Genomic DNA, 19,669 nt, shown 5'->3' with positions numbered 1-19,669 from the left:
TTTCTTCCACCCCTCCTTCTACTGCTGTGGTTGGCAGGATAACAGGTACCAGTCCTGATGCGATGCCCTTCTTTTTCATCTAGTTTCTCTGCTTCCATTCACACTATTTCTAGTGTGGCACTGCAGAGAGGGACGTTTCCTTAGAGACTCACACATACACTCGGGCTTCCAGGCTCTGTGCCAGAGGAGTCTGACAGTGACACAGAGGGCAGTGTACTTTCCTAGATATACAGGCACAGCTCTCACTGCCGTCAGTGGGAGTTCTATGGTCAGATTGAGAGCCGAGTACAGTCTGGAATTAAAAATTTGTCCTCAAGGTAAGGCAGAAAAAGTGGCTGGTTACAGAAGAGCCATACTCCACAATTAAATAGCAAATGCCTCGAGATGGAGAGAAGAATACCTCTAAGGTCCAGAAGGAGAAGCAGGTGAAAGTAAGTTGAATTACAACCAGTCATCAAAGGAATTTTGAAAATTCCTTGAAAGAAATTATGTAGTAAACTACCTGTTTATTAAGAGGTCTTTAAAATTAACCATTTCACCTACTTAGAAGATTCTAGAAAGAAAGATTCTGTGAACACTACACAATATCCTTATATGCTATTTTCTTTATCTGGCACCCTTAATTCCACCCCTCTTCCAGGTCTCAGTTTAAAAGGAAGCCTTCCTAGATTAGCTCAGGTGCCCTCTTGTAAGTGTGCTCAGAGCATCCTGCATTTCTTCTTCATAGCATCCGGTCCAATTAAATATTTGGGTAATCATGTGGTTTATGTGCGTCTCTCCAAGTAGACTGTAAGCTTTCTGAAGACAAGGGCTGTGTCTGTATAATTATGTGCCTGAAACACACTGGCCACTCAATAAATACTTGTTCAATGAGTTTACATTTGGTAGCCTGAATATAAACTCCAAATAGTTTATACTGAAACACATCTGCCAAAATTTACAGACACCTCCTGGATCCTCACCTGGACCTATTTCCTGTTCAGACACGATTAAGGGGATTGTTTATCTGTTTTCCTAAACCACAGCAGACCCAAGTAGTAAAGTAGAAAGAAAAAGAAGGGAGGAGAACAAAGAGGGCATGAAAAAAGCCAACTGGACTGACAGCTTCACAGAGCTAGAGGACAGAACACTTACCCATAAAAGAACTAAAAGAACTAAAAGAACAGAACAGCACCAACAAGAATATAACCACGTGGAGCCTCTATCAAGGGCAAGATATCGCAGAGGGTACCTTTGTAAAATTTCGGAATCCTACAATTACTGTTGATAATTAATACATCTCCATTAAAAAATACAGGGCAAGAGGCACCTGGATGGCTCAGTCGGTTAAGCATCTGACTTCAGCTTAGGTCATCATATCATGATTCTGAGTTCGAACCGGCATTGGGCTATCTGCTGTCAGCTCAGAGCCCAGAGCCCCCTTCAGAGCCTCTGCACCGCCCCCACCTCTCCCCCAACCTCTCAAAAATAAACATTTTATTTTAAATACAGGAAAATTTTTATTTCATATATGCCGCTTAAGAAGGCAGGAAAATAAATATTTTGGAAAGATTTTTACAAATAAATTATCTGAAAGCAAATTTGTAGGGGCACCTGGATGGCTCAGTCAGTTAAGCGTCTGATTCTTGATTTTGGCTCACGTCATGATCTCATGGTTCGTGGGTTTGAGCCTTGCATCAGGCTCTGCAATGACGGCACGGAGCCTGCTTGGGATTTCCTGTCTCCCTCTCTCTGCTCCTCCCCTGCTCATGCTGTCTCTCTCTCTCAAAATAAATAAACAAAAATGAAAAAAAAAAAGTAAAAGCAAGTTTGTAACATACTGAATATATAGATAGTATCCATTATAATACATTTTAACATTTATAAAGCACTTTTCTATATTTTGTCTCATTTGATTTTCATAAAATACAGGAGGAGGTAAACTGCAATTGTCAGAAAAATTTGCTTATGTGGAACATCATACTTCAGGGTGAGGCTGATGAGTCAGGTGCTACTATAATTTTCTCACCAAATACTGTAAGAAGTATTTAGATGTAGATTTTTTTCAAAGAATTGTTCAAAAGAGATTTCATTATGATTTCAAAAAGTTTTTAAAATCCAACTTTTTTTTCCCAATAATGATTTACTGAGAGTTAGACAGTATATTTAAATTAAGTCACCTAAATCTTACAACGGAGGTGCATAAATAATATAGACGAGATCTTATACATATGCAGTAGATGCAAATTTTATTATTTATAATATTTTTAAAGTAGATGTGTCCTGGACATTAACTTATTATTTTACATTCATTATGCCCCTGTATGTTGGCAGTGCTCTTTGTAGAATGCTGAATTTTACAGAAACCATACACACTCACACACACTCTCCAAATCACACTTACTTTAAAGCATACTATGAATGCAAAAATGCACTTTAAATTTCCAAATGTTGCCAGTACTCAGCATTGCGTTTAATTTTTTCCTTGAAATAAAGAATAATGGCAACCATGTAAAAAGTACAAAGTATGTCAGAGATGATAAGGAGAACTTGTTGACAGACAAAAGACAGTCCCAGGAAAGTTGTTCTGTCAATAGCAGCTGTTACATAGCAATATAAAACCGTCTTTATATAAAGTGTTCACTTTATGGTTCCTTCTACAGGAGATCAAAAATTAAATATATGCAGGAACATAATTAGAGAATTAATGGCCAAGGACAGTGCACAAAGGGAGAGATTTCCAGGAAAAAAATGTGTTATAAGCAGTTTTTTAATGACCCTGCTTTAAAAACAAACCTGAATTATAACAACAATTGTTCTCTTGTTGTGTAAGAAAGGTCATATTAAATAATTCCTCTCTGATTTTATCCACCCAACAGCATCCACCCAAGCAGGGACAGGTTTTGCCTCTTTGATTTGCTAGTGCAGCGATTATAGCACAACCCTTTCTTTTTATAGTTATACAGGTAATCAGAGGCAAAAAATATCCAATCACTTATTTTTGCTGTTATACAGAAGCACGTAGGTATCTTTCATTTTGATTTCTGTGTGTGCACTGTTGTTACATACAACAGATATAGCTGCTTTCTAGCTCTTTCATTCTGGTCTTCAGACTTCTTTTTCGAAATCTCACCTAGTCAACATTTTGTTGTTGTTGTTGTTGTTGTTGTTGTCAAGGATACAGTACATACATGCTAAAAGCAAAGACTTGCTTTCTGCCACAATTAGAGGAGTGTTCAAATCCAATCCCTAGCATCAGGTCTGTTTAGCAAGATATTGTAGGGTGGTTGACCAGAAGGCCAATACTTAGAGACAATTCTCGTGGCTTAGTCTGAACCAAGAATGGGATTCCGGGCCTCTGGGATTAAGCATGGTGAAGCGTTCCATGAGCTTCCAAACATTCTCTCTGGTAACACGTAGTGAACTGCTTGAACTCCAACTGGGTTGTCGTATGTTTTATTCATGGCCCATCATAGGAGCCGCCAAACAGATTATCATGTTTACATCAGGCCTCCTTGGAGAGGGAAATTCTTTAATAGTTGAACTAGCAGGGTCAGTCAGTACAGAGATGCCTGTGGGCGACCAAATAATAAATAAATAAATAAAATAAGAGAAGAAGAAATGAAATCAAACGTTGAGAGTTTAACGATGTCCTTCAGCAGTCACCAATCGATAACGCTTTTTATCTCTTGCTGAAAAGGTTATATTAAGGTTCCGTCGTTTTAGTAGTTTTGCTCATTTGCTTATTTAGTTATTTGCTTACTTATTACAGGAGTGAGGAGATGCAGGGGGCATAGAAAAGTGCAGAGTGCACAGAAACCCCTTCATTGGAGTGGACAAACCGTTACCATGTCTATTTATGGTGTTGCATCTTTTTTAGCAATTCGGCCTTTTTCAGTAAGATAAGTGCCAAGTGGAGTTGTCCTATTGTTTCTGCTGGAAGTAAATGCACTTTAGCAGATGTTGTGACATGAAGTAGCATTTCCTTTTCTTGAGAGTCTGATTTCAAAATTGACTTACAAAGACACATTACATTTTGGCGGGGCAGTAGCTTTCCTAGGTTATGCTTGCTTCTTGGTTTAGGGATTTCCTACAACCTGCCGTATTTAGCCCACTGGCCATTCAGCTTTAGACAGGAAACTTGTTTTCTGACTAGAAAAAAACCCATGAGCTAACAGGTGAGGTTATTATTCACGGGAATTCTTTCCTTTTAGTTCGGCTGACTTTATGATGTGTCATAACGAGAGTTACACTGAGCGCTCAGAGTATCACAGGGTATCCTGGCGGGGGTTATTGACGTAAACTAGAACCTCTGTGGGTTCATAAGGCAATTAGTCAGTCATGGTATCCTAGAAATGGAAGGCACCTTAAATACCTCCATGTAGAGGAATACCTGTACGGTTGTTAATATCGGGGGTTTCTAGATATGATATCTCATTCAGAGGTTTACAATTTATAACATCCGGAAGTTCCTGTACAGAGACAATATATTTACTTAACATGTTTTTCAAAAGGAATATCAGCCTCCATTTCATAGACTGAGACTCATGGGGATGGAAGAAGACCCAGTACCAACTCTGACTACTTGTTTTGGTGACAAACATATTTGTATAAAAAATGACGTTTTAAATTTGGAGTTGGGATTAGTAATGCCTTCATGAGAATTTATTGCCTACATTACTGAATAAGAAATGAAGGGCATCTCAGCTTGGATATTAATTTACTTAAAGAGAATGGTCAAAAAGGATTAAATGTTTTATAATATGCATAGAAAGCACGTAAGACATACATTTCTAAAGGAAAATGCTACTTAAATATTAAGATAATTTCTCTGTGATTTCCAGATGCTTATCCCTATAATGCATCTTTGAATGTCCTCTATCTGGAATTGTCTTCATGAACTATGTTTACTTGGCTAACTCTAGTAATTCTTAAAGATTCAGTTTACTCATCTATCTCTGAAGATTTATTTTACAATTTCACACAATGTTCATTATGAATCACTTTCTTCTCTGTGTCATCACTGTGCCTTGATCAGCTCTTTCTTATTGTCTGAGCCACACAGTATTTATCTTAATTATTTATTGACATTCCTCCCCTCTCTGACTGTGATATCCTTATGGGAGGGACAATGTCAGGTTCATTTTTTATTGTATTCTCACATCAACTTCAGTACCTGGCACAACATAGTGACTCAATAAATACATATAAAATAAATGAGTATGGCCTGAACACCACATATATCAAATCAGTTTCAGACTAAAGTTTTACCCAGATAAATATAATAAACAAATTAAATGAGATGAGGCAAAGATAAAATATTTATGAATATCTTAGGACTATAGAGGGACAGAGAGAAGGAAATGATAAGTTGATACTCCCATTCATAGACTAGAATAAAAGTAGTTTCTTAAATTGTCTCAATTATTTGTGCCCTCAGAAAGCTTGTCAGAATCTGGAGGCTTAGTGTATGTTCTTTTTCAATCATTCTCTAGTAAGCGAGGCAATCACTGAGAAATTTCTTGAATCTATGCCTGGTTAGGGAAGCTCTTGAGAATTGAAAGAATTTGATTCACAAAAAGGTTTGGTACCATTCACAGAATGCATATTCTAATCACTACATGCTGGGTTTTTTTGTTTTTCCTTTTTTTAAAGGCACTGATTATTTCAGAAGGAAGCACATCAACATGACTATAGTGAAACCGGAGGGGAATTATAGGTTTTTCTGCTTGAAAATTTGTTATTGCTTTTATGAAAGGAATTCACATAGACATGCAGATCTTAATATATCCTTCAATGATGAGAAGATAAGCAAATATTTTTATTTTAAATCCACGATATAGTTTACCTTATGGTATTATATATGTTAGAAATCTGAGATAACTGTGAAGATGTGAAGAATACTTTCATTTGTTCACTTGATAAACATTTCTTTGAGTGTTAGCTATAAGGCATTATGTTGAGACCTGGAAAGATTTCCTAGATATGGATAATTTAGAAGTACAAATTAAAAACAGAATGGTAAGTAAAAAGAAAAAAAATCCTCTTTATATTTTCCTCTGACAATTGAGATATTTTATAATCTGCAGTCATGCTTTAGGGTAGCAGGATATACAGTTCACCAATGACTCTTCTAGCTTTGTGAACATATGATTACCCAAAATCAAAACCATATTAATATTTAAGTTTAAAGATTTTATTTTCAACTTTTATCTACCAAATTTATTTGCCATACTTGAAAAAAAATCTATAAATCAGATACAGGAAGTATGATGAGAATAAAGAACCAATTCTTAAAGAACATATTCTCTTCTGTTTTCACATTTCTAAACTTGACTTTAACAATTAATACGGCTAGCAAATGTCTGGACCCTACAAATGGAACATTTAACAGCAAGACCAAATGGCCAAATGCTCACCACCTGCCCATGCCCTCTTGCCATCAATCAGGCCTAACTTAACAAAACAACCAAAATACAGTGATTAACTAAAAGAATTAGACCAGTGTACTCCTACCAAATGACTTGGAGGTGATTTTGCCCCCAGTACTTGGAGAACATTTGAGCAGACTGCATTCCTTCTTTTTCCTCCTCTATTCTGTCACGATGACACTTATCTGGGAGGTATTCAAGATTATGTACAGATGATGAGAAGACATACAGTGGGCAGTAGGAGTGAGTTAGGGAGGCACAATCCTGTTATTTTCAACCCACTTTACCAGAATATGGTGAATAACTAGGGTGATCATATAATTTATTATTGAAACTTGGTGCTTTTCAAGTGAAAGGGGTGCTATTTTTAACTATGACAGACAATTGGTGTAAATTGGGACCATCCCAGGCAAAGTGGGATGTATGACCAGACTATGAATAATTAGCCATAACTAGACAATGTAAAATTAGTTAAGACAGATTGGTGAAGTTAGCTGTAGATAGTCTGTGTAAGGTAAGGCTTTTCTCTTTCTTTCTTTCTTTTTTTTTTTTTTAAAGCATGGGGGAGAATGGGGGAGAAGCAGAGAAGGAAGGAGAGAGAGAATCCCAAGCAGGCTTCATGCTGTCAGTGCAGAGCCCAATGCAGGGCTCGATCTCACAAACCATGAGATCATTACGTGAGCTGAAATCAAGAGCTGGAGGCTTCACCGACTGAGCCATCCTTGTGCCCCTAAGTAAGGCTTTTTAAAGTTTGGTCCACAGGATTCTTGATCTTGGCTCAGGTCGTGATCTCGTGGTTCGTAGGGTTGAGCCCCACGTGCAGCCCTGTGCTCACAGCACAGAATCTGCTTGGGATTCTGTGTATGTGTGTGTGTGTGTGTGTGTGTGTGTGTGTGTCTAAAAATAAACAAATAAAACATTTAAATTTTGGACCACATAATTGATTAGCTAGTCTTTGAAATTCATGTCACTGACTTAAAACATCTTTCTGCTCTGTATCTTCTCTGGTTTATTTTTATTTTTTTAAAAATCTTTTTTTAATGTTTATTTATTTCTGAGACAGAGCACGAGTAGGGGAGGGGCAGAGAGAGAGGGAGACACAGAATCAGAAGCAGGCTCCAGGCTCTGAGCTGTCAGCACAAAGCCCAACTCGGGGCTCAAACTCACAAACTGTGAGATCATGGCCTGAGCCAAAGTCGGTTGCTCAACTGACTGAGCCACCCAGGTGCCCCGTTCTCTGGTTTAAATGACATGTATTTACATACTTTCATCCAAGGACTAGTTTGGGATTTTCACTTTTATTTTTCTAAAAGCTTTCATCATCGAAAACTCTTATAGTAATACAATTTCCTGGTCAACCAAAAACTCGTAATGATTAATAAGCAAGATGTATAAAGCTTGAAGCCAGAGGAAGACACTATTTGGGAGTCAAGGAACCTGGAATATTGTTTTGACTCTGAAACTAGTACCAAGTAGAACTTACCCTCACTCTGCCTTAATTTTCTCACTGCTACAAAGGTGATAGCATTACTTATTAATTTCCTAGGGAGGGCTTATGGAAATTACTTCAAACACCTAAAAGGTTTCAGTTTAAACACTTTATTGTCCAAGACCTTTGTAACAATAAAGAAGGCAAAAGAGGAGTAAAGAATTAGAATACAGAATTAAATGTGGTGTTTAAGACAGTACAGAGAAATATATTTGAATAAAATGGAAGAAAAGTGGCTCTTTCTGACTGGAAAACTTTCAGCCCTTGATGATTTGCTAACACTTTCAGAAAGCCTTCCCAGAATCCTGTAACTTCCCCCTGAACTCCCTTCTGATGCTTAATTGTTATTGTTTATTTGTGTTCCCAGCTAGACTGTATATCTTGCAAGACCCAACTTGTTTTATCCATCATTAAATAACAGTGTATGAAATGGATACTCAATAACATTTTTTAACCAAATGTGTTAATGTTGATGACAGACAGACAGAATAAGACATCTCTGTTTGAATATTAATACTCTCTTTTAGGTTTCCGCCAGGTTCTCTTTTCCTTTGAATTTTATATTCAACTTTTTTCAAAGATCCCCTTTCCACTAAACCTCGAAAAGGAAGCCTATAAAACCTACTAAAAGTTCTATAAAGTTTCACCATAAGGTACCTCTCCACTGCGATACAGGAAGAGCTGGTTTGGAAATGGGATGTGAATATGGCTCGGTGCAAATTATCTATTTGCTTTCGGAGGTGTTAGCTCAGTTGGTGAGAGGACAGCACTAATAAGGTAAGGGTGCAGGTTTTATTAGCTTTAGACAGAAAACAACTGCCCCTGAGTCACAGATTGTACCTCCAAGCTCAGTGGGTTCTTCCGGGTCACAGAGAGAGTGCAGATTACTCAGTACAACCTATTAACAGTTCTGAAAACGAGCAGCTGATGGCAGATCTTATATACAAAAGATAGCACATTCTTACTTTGCAGAGTGCTGAAAAACATTGACTCCATCAAACACATGTCAATTTAAGAAGTGTCCTTTTGTCATCTGTACCCCTTTAGACCGCAATACTAAAATGGGCATACTTGGTGAAGGAATCTTTAAACCCAAATTCTGAGAATTCTTCCAATTCATGATTGGGCTCTCTGCTTGGGTGGAAGAAAACATGGCCATGTGATATTGGTAAAAGCTTGTCAAAATGGTAAAAATCAATCTGAAAATCATTTGTAGTGATCGCATTAGGCATTTGTGGGGTGACAGATTCTGCAAATATTTGTATATTGAAATAATGGTCTTCTTTGCAAAAATGTGCTTTCCCACCCACAAAAGCACATTTTCATTGTATGTGGAGCTCTGTTTTTCTAATAAACATTGATTCATGGCTCACTACCTAAATGAATGCCAGAAAAAGGAAGTAACTTTGAATTTTTTTTTGTGTGTGATACATTCTGTTAAATTCAGTTGCAGGAACTCCTATTCAAGTGTGGTAAACCAGTTAGATGCTCTAAAAGGAAATGTGATGAAGAAGGTAACAGTGACATGTAACAACCATCTATTAGTCATTCAGCAATAGGAAATTATACCCATTAAGACCTGTTCCACATACGGCAATGTTCTAGGGTCATAGATGCTGCCCATTCTGTGGTGAATCCACTTTTTAATATCTATGTTGGGCTTTTTGTTTTTTGTTTTAGACGTGTATATATACCTACATATATATGTTTGTATGTATATATATACATATATATGTTTATATGTGTGTGTGTGTATATATGTATATATATACATATATATATATATATATATATATATTTTTTTTTTTTTTTTTTTTTTTAAGAGAGAATGCGAGCGGGATAGGGGCAGAAAGAGAGGGAGACAGAAGATCCAAAGCGGGCTTCTTGCAGACAGCAGCAAGCCTGATGTGGGGCTCCAACTCACCAACCAAGAGATCACGACCTGAGCCGGAGTCAAAGTTGGACACTCAACTGACTGAGCCACTCAGGTGCCCCTGTAGTCAATCCATATTCATTCATTCATTCATTCATTCGTTCGTTCATTCATTTAATGTTTATTTGTTTTTGAGAGAGAGAGAGAGAGAGTGTGAGTGGGGGAGGGGCAGAGAGAGGGAGACACAGAATCCAAAGCAGGCTCCAGGTCCTGGACTGTCAGCACAGACCCCGATGCGGGGCTGGAACTCATGTGAGATCATGACCTGAACCAAAGTCGGACACTTAACCGACTGACCCACCCAGATATCCTGGTCAATCCATTTTTAAAATGAGTATGTTCTTGAGGAGAGTTGATAAAAGGAACCAATTGTTTTGACTGGGTTTTCAGATAGGAAGAGAATACAGATTTTGGAAGTGAAATACCTAGACAGGACAAAAACTTCATACTAAACTCTTCTGCAAGATAGTTTCCTTCTGGTTCAGGGTTTACTTCTTTCATTCCCATTGCATGTTCTTTTGGGGAAACAAATATCCATCACTGTCTTCTCAAAATTGTAACCAATAACCATTCAATAAAGCAAATTTCATATTAGGAGCAAGCATTTAAAAATAGACAATGTGTAACTAATGTAACATTGTGTGTCAACTATACTAAGGAAAACCCAACCAACATTTACATACACAAATAAATAATGATACAATTAAACATTAATGTACTATATATATAATATGTGTTAAAACTATATGGCAGTGAACCTATCAAGAACATTCTCCTAGGTACAGATAAGCCTGTTGACTTCCCATTCTTTCTATGTTTACACTTTACAAGTAAAAATATCTTATCCTCCTAACAGTGAAATAAAGACACACATGCATGAAGTATGCACACACACACACACACACACACACACACACACACACGTTTTTCTCACAATTAACTGCTCTTCCTGGCAAGAGAATTGAGATTTGGGTACCTAGGGGCTTAGTAGGAAGAGAGCAGGACTGCTTCTTTTCTTAGGATATTTTAACCATGAGGGAATTCTTTTAGCAGACCAGATTTACCAGATCTCAAGTTGTGTTGTAAAACAGAAGTTGCTATATCACTGGTTCATACCACAGTCTTGAAGAGCGGCTTTCCCTGATAGAAACTGCGTGGCTCTCTGAACATTTAAAAATTACACAGGGTACATGGCAGAATGTATCAGAAATGCTGCTCTTCAGGACCTGTTGCTGAGGAAGGTTCAGAGATTAAGATACCTGTGCTTTCCCAGAAAATGTTGTGGTGGATAGAACAGTGAAATAACATTAGCCAATTTTGGCCAAAAGCCAGGCATCTGGCATACAGAATCTAATCCTACAAACAGTATTTAGAGGTACAGTTATGGTTGTTGTAAAGGTGAGATTCAGGAACATCCACTATCTTGCCAAGAGCCCAGAGCTAGTTAGAGATAGACAGGGATTGGAATCTTGGTCCATTCAAACTCAGAAACTGAGCCAGACAGGTCTTGGTTTGAAATCTCCTGCTACCACTCACTAGCTGTGTAAACTTGGGCAGATTTCTTAACTTTGGTGAGGCTAGTCTCCATTTGCACGTCTTTAAAATGGAGAGAAGAAGGAGGAGAAGTCCTACATTGCAGGACTGTCCAAAGGTTAAATATTTGACACAGGCAGTGCTAAAGGGCTAAGCATAGAGTGTCTTCCCTCTGTGGACCTGCCTTGAATAAGCAGTCGGTCAAGGCCCTGAGCTACTTGCTGCTGGAGACACGTTATCCATAAGACTCTCTCCTCCCACAAAGTGTTGGAGATGTGGTGAGAGAGCGAAGACAATAACATATTATAGGATGTGTTTAGACATTTACCCCAATATGTGAAACAGATAAAAAGAGGACACTCTGTTTTGAAGGGGTGTGGGTGTGTGTAAGGACACACACATCCTCCCACTCAGTCTTTCCCAGCTGCCTTCGGCAGTCCTGGACCATCCTCCTCTGAACCTCCTTTGAACCCTGGGGCTCTCAAAACAGCCATTAGGCAAGATGATCTCTGGGGACTTTCAAACACAAAATCCCGGCTTCTATTGTAGGTACACAAATATCTGTAACAAAAGGCATGAATATGATAACAACCATAGCATCTATGTCCATTCAGCCAGAGACTGAGATCACACAGTTGCTCGTTTCATGGAAAAGGGCAGAAGAGGGTCAATGATGGTATCAGAGAGAAGGTGGCTTTCACAGGAATGGGTAGGATTTTAAGAGGCTGAGATCACCATTGAAGAGGAAGGAGAGGAATGAAATGCATTTTAATAGAAACATATCCGGAAGAAAGGCAAACCGTGAAAAGAAAGAAAAAGAAAGGAAAAAGTACAAAGCATCTTTGAGGCATGGAGTAAGCTGACTCAACTGGAGCTTTGAGTACAGATGTGTAGGAAGTGGAAGAGATGGGTCTGGAAACCGGAGGCAATAAAACATTGTGTTAAGACGTGGGTCTTGAAGCCAGACAGGTGTGGGCTTGAGTTCCTGTTCTGACAGTCAGTAGTTGTGTGAGGAGGAACAATCGACTTAACCTCTGTGAGCCTTAGTGTCCTCTTCTGGAAAATGGAGACACTAATATTAATCATCACATTAATGGTAATAGTAAATGGACACAGTAACATTTACTGAGCAGTTACTCTGTACTAGGCATGGGTCTAAGCATTTTAAAGGTGTTCAGCACAGTCTTCAGGACAATCCTCTGAGGTAGCTACAATCATTGCCACATTTTGCAGGTGAGGAGACTGAGGCAAGAGAGGTTAACAAACTTGTCTAACAAGTCACTTGTCATGCAGTTGATAAGATAGGGATTGGAATCCAGGCATTCTGGTTCTGGAATCCCCCTCATTATTAGAATTTCAGCCATCTACCTTGGAGAGTACAGGAAGAATTAAACGAAATAATACCTACAATAGGCCCAATGATGGGGCTCAGGACACGCTACTCCAAAATTGAATATATTAAGCTGAACGAGTTTGAGAAAATGGCAGAAGCAGGAAGATCAGAGTCTTCCTTCTCTCCCCTTTTCTCCTGAAACAGGCCAGAAAACCCTCATATGAGAGGGGCCCTCCCTTTGCCCAGAGGAAAGGTGCATCCTTATCTCATAAGACAAAGAGATGCCAAGAAGAACCTTCCAATTAGGCCTTGCTAAGTTTCCCCCAGTTTATTACACTTACTTCATTCTCCTTAAACTATCATATTTGTACAAGACTGCCAACTATTTACCAAACCTAGCATAAATGTATTCAGGTCTGTTTCTTTGGGTCTTTAGTTCCTTATGAAGGCTCCCATGTCATGTAAAACTTATTAAATAAATGGTTAATCTGTCTCTGTCAGTTTAATATTCAGACCCAGCCAGAGACCCTAAAAGGGTTGAGGAGGACTTTTCGTCCTCTACACTAGCGAAGTATCAGACACAGGGTAAGGATTCAATTGAATAACTCTTAGCATAGAAAAGGAGAGAGAGAGCTTGAAGCCAAGGCATATGAAGGCCCTTGAATATCATATTTAGGGATTGTTTTGACATTTTCCAGTGGGCAATTTATTTTATTTTATTTTTTTTTATTTTAGAGAAAGTGGTAGAAATATATGAGAGAGAGAGAGACAAAGAGAGAGAGTGACTCTTAAGCAGGCTCTGAAGTGGGACTTGATCTAACGACCATGAGATCATGACCCGAGCCCAAATCAAGAATTGGATGCTTAATGAACTGAGCCACCTAGGTGCCCCTCCAGTTGACAATTTTTAATTATATATGGAGTTGCAACAGGTTTGTGATGTGATCAAAAACATGATTCAGAAAAACTAATCTTTTAGAATATATTAGCTTAAAATGAGAGAGAATGAGTATAGACCAATTAGGCATTTATTACAATAGTCATTAAGTGGGCCTGGAAAAGGGTGGCGGCAGTGGAGCTGGAAGGAGGAAACACAGTCGTAAAAGCTATTGCAGTGACTGAGATGGAAAGGGCAGCGAACAAAAGATGACTCATGGTTTCCAGGCTGGGTGATGGGGAGGATGCAACTGACTTCATCAGTAGAAACAGATCACAAGGAGAAATTGGACCTTGAAGAAGAAAATGATGGTTGCTTTTTTTTTTTTTTTGACAGATTGAGTTTGTGATAACAAATCATTTAGGTGGAGACACACAGTAGGCAATCAGCTTTGCAGGAACTCAGCTCCATGTAACAAACATACAACAGTATCTAAACTTTTTTTCTCAGAACAACCTTTTTTGATTAAATATTTTGAGCACATACTCATTTACATACATGTATATAAACACACATATATGTATAGGTATATATGTATTATATAATTTATAGATATGTTTATTGATAAATTGTTTGCATATACTGTTATACATTATAAAAGATTCATGTGGAAAATAATAACTAGAAATTCCAATATTTTCCCCATGCCCTGATGGATGTTTTTGAGTATTCTCTGACAGGTGTATACCCCATTTTAGAGAGCACTGCAATATCTTAGACCCCTTCCCAGTGTTGGGGTCAAAGCAAAATGAACAAATGAACAAAACTATTCCTTCTCCTATGAATGAAAATCTCCCCTTTTCAGTGTCTCTTAGTGCACACAGAAGAAAAAGGACTGAAGACCTCATTGCCCTATAAACTCTCACTTGTGTGCATAAAGGTGTGCATATAAGGATGTTCAATGTAGCAGTGTTGATAAAGATGAAGATAAGCTGAAGGTTTATCAGGAGGAGAAGATAATACAAATTATGATATATCATTTTATGAATAAAGAAGGTAAAACAACGTGTATTGAGGGGTAAGAATCTGCAAGACATATTAAGTAAAAGTAAATTGCAAGAAGACAAGGTCTTTATTAAGAATACGCCATAACCTATGAAAAATTCTGAATATGAGAAATACATGTATTTTATATATATTTGTTTTGCCATGACACTGAATCTGAATAAGCCTCTAGGTCAACTACCAGTTAATAGAAATGACAGCGAACAGAGGAATGTATTGGAGAACACCAGGGAATGCAATCAATAAAATCCAAATTGGTTTGGGGGTGGGTGGGAATCTGTTTGGGATAAGTGATTAAATTATTTATTTTATTTAACAAATTTTAACCATAAAAAGAATGACAGAGAGCTGGAAGGGGAACTATGATTAAAGAGACTTTAAAAATTCAAAAAATGGCAAAACTTAAATACTATCGGCGTTAAGGAACCACTGACTGATAAATTTCCCCCTCTATATTTCTTATTCTTTTTTACAGTGGTATGTTCATATGCTATTTGTGTAATTAAATATAACATTAAAAGATAAAAAGAAATTGAAACAGTATACATGGGTGGGTTGGCAGCATGGAAGTTCTAGACATATGTTAGATTGAGAATCCCACTTTTTTTTGTATTTTGTGTTTTTTAATTTTAGAAAGATAGAGTGCAAGCAGGGGAGAGGGGCATAGAGAGAGGGAGAGTGAGAATCTTAAGCAGGCACCATGCTCAGCACAGAGCCCAACATGGGGCTCAATCCCAGGACACTGAAATCATGACCTGAGCTGAAATCAAGAGTCAGACACTCAACCCACTGAGCCACCCAGGTGCCCAAGAATCCCACTAATTAACAAAGCTGAATATGGATTTATTCAGGACTATAAGGACATTGTGTTCAGAGTCACATAATTGCATATGAAACTTGTTTGGAAACTTCTCGAAAACCATAGAAACGTAGTGTATCGCAGAACCTGTGAAATTGGTTACCTTGTAAGTTTGTTTTCTCTCACAATCCCAAGCATTCTTGCTTTTTTTCTGTTAGATTCCCAAATAGAACTGGTAATATTTTTTTTTTATTATTCGATATCTCTGATCATTGGGTCTGGAGTTTAAGATAGTATGACAAAATGGGCATTAGCCATGTACAGGAAAGTTATTAACTATTGAAATGAAAATCTCTTGGTTGATATCAGGAACATTCTGTTATTCAAACTAATGCCAAAATATGACAAACTGATGCCAAATAGAATATGCCTTCAGTTCTAGACAATTGATTTCAGAAGTGAGGGAACTTAATAATGACTGAGGAAATTGGTATTGTTTGGTGTTCTTTTTCTCCATGTTTGCTTCAGATCCTTTAAATCATATCTTTAATTGGTTGCCTTGTGTAAGTTCACAGAAAATTTTGCTTACTGAAACATGATTATAAACAAGTGCCATTGTTTTATTAGCTTATGGACCAGCAAGGAGTATTTGATTTGTGAGTAAGAATTTGCTAATCTGTTAGCAAGGCTCTGTCCCAATCCACTTTTAGAAGCTGTTTTCAACATATTTTTGGTTTGATATTTAGATGTTAACAAAGATGATAGGAATTGTGCACTTTGATTTTTTTCTAATTCTGGTGACTAGTAGAGAACTCTAAACTGAAACGAAGAAAGAAAAAATCCAGTGTGCATCTTTCCTTTTCCTACGACCAACAATTTCTAAGCTATTTTGCAAATATAGGACAGCTGCTTTATTGAGCTAAAAAAACACTACAAAATGTAATGATAGCACTTTGGACTCTATTCTGATCTCCCTTAAACTCCACACAGCTTGGAATTTTCTGTAATTTTAATGAAAATGTGGCATGGCACATCTCTCTCATTTAAATTATGCACTGTCAGTATTTTCCTTCTTTGCAACTGAAGCACTTCTTGGGAAACATGCCAGGTACAAGAAGGGAGGGTGAAAGCCGAAAATAGAAAATGGAGGTGGGGGTGGGGAAAGGAACTGGACTAAACAAACACACTCTCCATATAGCCATGTTTTTAAAGACTTGCAAATCACTGGGAAATGGGGTACAGAAGTTCAAGTAGGATTAAGGTAGCTTTAGCAAGCCTAAATGGGGCTAAACACAGGTCAAAGTAGGGCTACAAGCCAAACCTTAAAAACCCTGTTGATTCGTTCAAAACTAACACAAGATCTCATTCATTTTAATGTGATATCAGAGTACATCTTGTTACTATTTAGCCACTTAGGGCTTGATACACATGTGTAAAAGTCAGTAGTGTTTCCTTATACCAGTGACCATTTCTCAATTAAGAAAACCTTCTTCCCTCACCTGTCATGCCCCTCTTTTGTTTTCCAAGCAAAAATCAAACATTTCTTTATTTAACAAGTATTTGTTGAAAACCTGAGTGAAGAACAAGACAGAGAGGGTCCCAGCACACAATCATCTATGTTCCAAGTCCACCTTTTGTAGAATTCACGTACACAGAAATAATTTCCTTTGGGGAGAGGTGATTTTTTTTTTTTTAAAGAATAGGCATCATATTTATATCAGTGAGAATTTGGTAGCATTTTGTACATCACTTTTCACATTTAATTCTCATTTTAGCCCAGCATGGTAAATATTGTTATCAGTCTGTTTTACAGATTAGAAAGTTTTAGAAAAGTTAAGGAAATTGGTGATTATCATTGCTTAATGGCAGAGCTACGACTAGAATTTGGGTCTTCTCACTGGAAGTTAGTATTTTTCTCACTGTGGTGCAGTGGTTGAGAACATGGGCTCTGGGAGACAAAGGATTTGAGTTTGACTCAGGTCTGCTCTGTGCCATGACCTTAGGTAAATTACTTAATGGTTCTAAGCCTGTTTTCTCTAAAATGGAGATCATGAAAGAATCTCCCTCAGAGGGTTGCAGGAAAGAGTAAATAATAAAACATTTGTGCTTAGTACAAAGACCAGACTCAGAAAGGGCTAACTAAGATAGATTAATCCATTCTCCCAGCAGGATCAGAAATACCTGAAATATCAGAATACGAAATTCACCATTAGTGTCTCTTCCTGGTCAGAAACAGTGTTGGGAGTAGGGGTGTCCAAGAAATCTAGGATCTTAGCTCAAAAACACCTTTTCTACCTTTTAAGAGATTCCTTTAGGATAAGTCAATGGTTGTTTGAAAATGCAGATCTTTGGAGGGTAGGAGGAGCAAAGGGATAGTGTTTCTCAGTGATCACCCTGCTATAAATTATTTTACTCAGATAATATCTTATTTGAGATCTTCCTAAAGGAAGAGGGTTTTTGTGCACTTTGGGTAGGGTAGATCTAGAAGAGATAGAAAAGGATAGAAAGTAGAATGCCTTTGGCCAGAATGGTGGAAGCCTGAGGGCCCCAGGTGCTTGGGTGATAAGAAAGGGGCATTCCAAAAGAGGGAAGAAGAGTCGAAAAAATGTGGGAGAGCTCCAAAATAAACTTCCTTTGTTTTGCAATTGAGGTTGGGATTGTTAACTGTTTGGTGTCAATAAAATCATCTCCTGTCTTGCCTTTGGCATCGCTGACATGGGGCTGATGCCGGAGAGGGGATACTTGATCAGAGCAAACCTTTTAGTTCAACTCAGAACTCTGGTTCCAAGTGTCCAAGGGATTGTGCAGGCAGATGCTTGTCCAGTAGGGATGAATCAGAATCCCTGGGAGTGCAGAGCTTATTTTCTCCCTGAAACCTGCTTGCATTCATTATTTAAATTATACCTTTACATATCGTCCCTGAAATATATCAAGCTAGGAAGCCCAGAAATACCTCCTCCCCACTACTTGGTTGTAATGAAACCAGAGGCTTATGGAAATGTCACTGTGTAACATGCATCCTAAGAGCTGTTCAAAGCCCCCAGCTAACCCATCCTTCAAGTAGGATCAGAAATTAGGCTCTCTTTAGAGCCTATTAACTCTTCATTCTCCTCTTCCCATCTACTGCAATCCCTCCTCGTGACATTACATTTTAACTGCCATTAACTGTGGCGTCTGTGCATATCTCTTCTGGGAGAAGGAAGATGTTTTGCCTCAGTAAACAGAAAGGATTTATAAAGTGTTAAGCTACAGCATCAGTGGTGAAGAGCTTCAGCTAACAGGGAGGTTGGTCAGCCAAAAGAAGCACATTGGGGCAAAGATCCTTAAATTGAGCCCCAAGTTCTGAGTTTGAATCCCAGCTGTGTCTCCTGTTCCGACTTTAGCTTCCTGATCTATAGAATGAAGGAGTCAGATTTGGTTAGCCTGTGGTTCTAATCCTTGGAGTTGGAAAGATCCAGTCATCCTTGCTATGAAGGTGGTTTTTAGTTTGGCTTTAAATTAGCAGCCACAGCCCTTTGGTTCTGATCTCACTGCCGGTCCTGAGATATCACAAGCATTTGCTCTGAAATCCCACTCTTTCAGCCTCTGTTTAGTAGCAGAAATCCCCCAGTGCTAACTTATTGACTGCTCTTATCATCCCCCACGTTTGGTTTGCTTTGCATTTTGCCACCCAGTGACCCACATCTAAATAGGTGGAGGTTGCATGACAAGAAAAAAGGCAGAAAGTTAAGTCATAGCTGAACTGTAGATCAATGGCTGCAATTTCACCCCAAAGCAATCTGTGCTTCTGGAAGGACTAAGATTTATTGGTTTCAACACACGAAGATGTAAAATGTGCTGTTATCGCATCTCCCCAGAAAGTGTACTAGCACCAGCCTTGGGAAACTGTGGGGGAATTGCAACTTCCTAGCTGCTCTGTCAGTTCTACCATCCATTTTGCTAGTCCGAATTCCAGCACCTTACCCATGGATAGATGCCGTTTTGTTGGAAGTGAACCTTGAACTATTACACATTGTGAATGATAGTGATATGACTAATACTATAACTGAGGTACCTGCATATTTAAATGAAGTGAAATCTCATGACATTCAGAATTCTGCATTTAAACACAATGTAGGGGCACCTGGGTGGCTCAGTTGGTTAAGCATCTGACTTCGGCTCAGGTCATGATCTCATGGTTCTTGAGTTGAGCCCCACTTTGGGCTGTGTGCTGACAGCTCAGAGCCTGGA

General features: G+C 38.3%; 1 protein-coding gene across 23 annotated transcripts in view; it reads right to left on the bottom strand.

The window, feature by feature from the left end:
- The window catches only part of ADGRL2 (adhesion G protein-coupled receptor L2), a 625,523-nt gene that overhangs the window by 298,583 nt on the left and 307,271 nt on the right, over window positions 1–19,669 (bottom strand). The window lies entirely within an intron of this gene.

The sequence above is a fragment of the Leopardus geoffroyi genome, chromosome C1 (assembly GCF_018350155.1).
Source record: "Leopardus geoffroyi isolate Oge1 chromosome C1, O.geoffroyi_Oge1_pat1.0, whole genome shotgun sequence".
In the NCBI taxonomy this organism is placed as follows: Eukaryota; Metazoa; Chordata; class Mammalia; order Carnivora; family Felidae; genus Leopardus; species Leopardus geoffroyi.
The sequence above is the reverse complement of the archived record's forward strand: the minus strand, read 5'-3'. Positions and strand labels throughout refer to the sequence as shown.